The following is a 2,700-nucleotide window of genomic DNA, read 5'->3' on the forward strand; positions in this document are numbered from 1 at the left end:
AGACATGGATCTTGATGGAAAAGCTCTATGAGTTTTGCCAACAGTGCAGATTCAAAGCATCAACAGCTAGGATGTTGCTCTGCTTCTAGAAACTGTGACAAGGACATGTGAGCTAGAAGGAACCCCCCCCCCCGCCCAGGGTGACTGAGTTAAGCATGTTATGTAAGTCAAGCTTTGGGTTTGGGGCAGGAGGTTATGAAGCACTTGGCTTGGAGTCTGCCCTTGTGATTATTCAACAGAAGGCACTGCGAAAGTCCTCACTTGAAGCAGAACTTCTGAAAAACTCCGTGAACAGTTCCTCCAGCCTTCCTGGAGGGAGGGAGAGGAGACCACTGAAGTCTGGCTCTAGGAGGAGGAAAATGGAGCTCTAAGCAGAAGGCAGATTCCAGGTTCCTGCAAACCCAGGATTATTTTATCAATTAGGAGGGAGGAATTTGCTGGAGAATGACTCAGCAAATTCAGGGCTGTGAAAAGCAGCGAGATGCCAGGATGCCTTCTTCCCAGGGCTCTAACCTATGGGGACAGCTTGGCCCTGCCCAGGGAGGAAGGGGTGAGGACTGTGGGAATTTAACCAGACTGATGTACCTCTATGCTTCATCCTTCCTGATCTTTGCAAAAGAGCAATTAAAACTTTTTCAGGACAAACTTACTTAGTATGCTGCTGTGCAGAGACCAACACAGAAAGAGATACACAGAGCTACCTGGCCCAAGCTCTTAGAAACATTTCACCTAACAGCCACAGGGTGTAGAGTGACCTGCAGTGGTGGGGACCCACTGTGTGCCGGGTTCTGGCTCAGGAACTTGCCACCCCTTGCTGCATTTCATCCTCACATCAGCCCCTAGACGGATCATCCCAAGACTGTGGCCTAGAGGCTGGTGCTTTTTACAGCATCCAGAATAAGAACTCCAAATCAAACCCGCAGTAGAGCTGTAAGTCAACCATGAAGCTGGGACAGGGCAAGACCTGCCGACTCGCGCCCCCCCCCACCCTGCCCCGTCCACTCCTGCGCACTCCTTGACCTCTTCTCAGGAAGAGCAGTGGGTGTGAGGCTGTGAAACGTGAGCCTGCGCTCAGGGTGGTGAAGGGAACAGATGCTCTCAAAGGGTGGCAGAGCCTGTGCCAAGCCCTCCCTACTCCTCCTCCCTGGGCCTTAGCTCTGCTCCTCCCCTGAGCTTCCCTTTTCTCCACTTTCACCAGGAGGAGGAGGAGAGGGCAGCAGTGGAGGCTAATTGTCCCAGAGGGCAGGGAGCACTGTGTGTAAGGCTCTGCCAATGGCCAAGGCCAACTTGAACTCAGGTCCACCTGGCTTCAGGCCTGAACTCTTTCTGGCACACCTGTTCTCAGCACTGAAAACTACCCATCATCCACTTCCCAGCCCTCCTGTCCCTCCTGTGGGAAAAAACAAAGGTTTCACTTTCCCCAATATTAATGATCAGTCAGCTAATATGAAACCACACAAACATATTTCCAAAGGATCTGACTGATGTTTACTTATGTTCCCCTGCCAGATGCCAAGAGCCTCTTTTTTTCTTTTTTTTTTTTTAAATTGGGGAATTGGGGAAGGGGACCAGCCAAGTTGTTATTCTTCAGTCTTCGTTGTGGAGGGTGCCAGTCACCATCGGGCTTCCCGTTTGCAGCTCGTGGCCTCTAAGCTCAAGGTGCTGTGTTACAATCTTAGTTGCGGGTGGGCATGGCCACCATCCCATGCGGGAGTTGAACCAGCAGCCTTGTTGTTAAGAGCGCANGAGCACCGGTGGTCTGAGAAGGCAGCGGGTTAACGCCTCCAAAAACTGCCTTCATATTCTCAGACCAGCTTTGGGTATTTAAGGGAAAATCTGGGTGTTCCTCCAGAGGCCATGTGATGGTTCTAGGGTTCTGCATAGAGCCTTCCCTCTGGCCATGGGATTCTCTGGTAGTCAGCAACCCAGGAACAATGATGGGATTAGCCTGGTAGACCATTGAGATTGTGACCAATAAGCCTAAGGTATTAATCATAAGTTTCAGGGTAACTTTCTCAAACGGAACTGGGTGGGACAGGGGACATTCGGAGCCCAAGCCACAGGGGGATGATCTATTATTAAGCTATAGGTAGGTCAAGGAAAGGTGAGGCCAAGGACGCGGAGAGGCCTCTACTATGGGTGTGGGGTGCCAACGGGGCCGTTTCTAACAACAGTTTATTATAAAGGAACATTACAAATGCCATTCAGTACCTTCTGCCCACCCAGAATCTGTGGGAACACACTGAGTTAAAGGTGACTGACGGGGCTATAAGAATGTTTGTGGTCATCAGGTCAAGTTGAGACCAGATGTGTGTCTTGTGGACATGCATAGGTATCCCCTGATCCAAGAATCATTACTACTGGTCTATCAGGCCCTATGCTAAAGACTTGTAGCTACATTTTTACCTTGTATCCTACCAACAACTCATAAGTCAGGTGTTATTGCAGTCCCATCTTACAGAGGAGGAAACGGGGGCTCGGGGAGGTCAAGTTCACATACCGGGGTTTAAACTTAGCTCTGTCCAACTCTAACATGCATGCCCTTAGCCACATGCTACCTCATGATCAGGCCCTACGGTCAGACAAGGATGTAAATATTTAAGGTATCTCCAGAACCTACATCAAGACTGTAATGTGATTATTGCTTAGTAAATGTTTACTGAGGGCATGAATGGGGTTGTGGCTGCTTGCTTGCCAACT

At 49.9% G+C, this 2,700-nt stretch overlaps 1 protein-coding gene across 2 annotated transcripts in view; it reads left to right on the forward strand.

Annotated features, from left to right (window-relative positions):
• Positions 1-2,700, forward strand: part of ALDH2 (aldehyde dehydrogenase 2 family member) — a 47,375-nt gene that overhangs the window by 12,341 nt on the left and 32,334 nt on the right. The window lies entirely within an intron of this gene.

This window comes from Hipposideros armiger, unplaced genomic scaffold (genome assembly GCF_001890085.2).
Source record: "Hipposideros armiger isolate ML-2016 unplaced genomic scaffold, ASM189008v1 scaffold_62, whole genome shotgun sequence".
In the NCBI taxonomy this organism is placed as follows: Eukaryota; Metazoa; Chordata; class Mammalia; order Chiroptera; family Hipposideridae; genus Hipposideros; species Hipposideros armiger.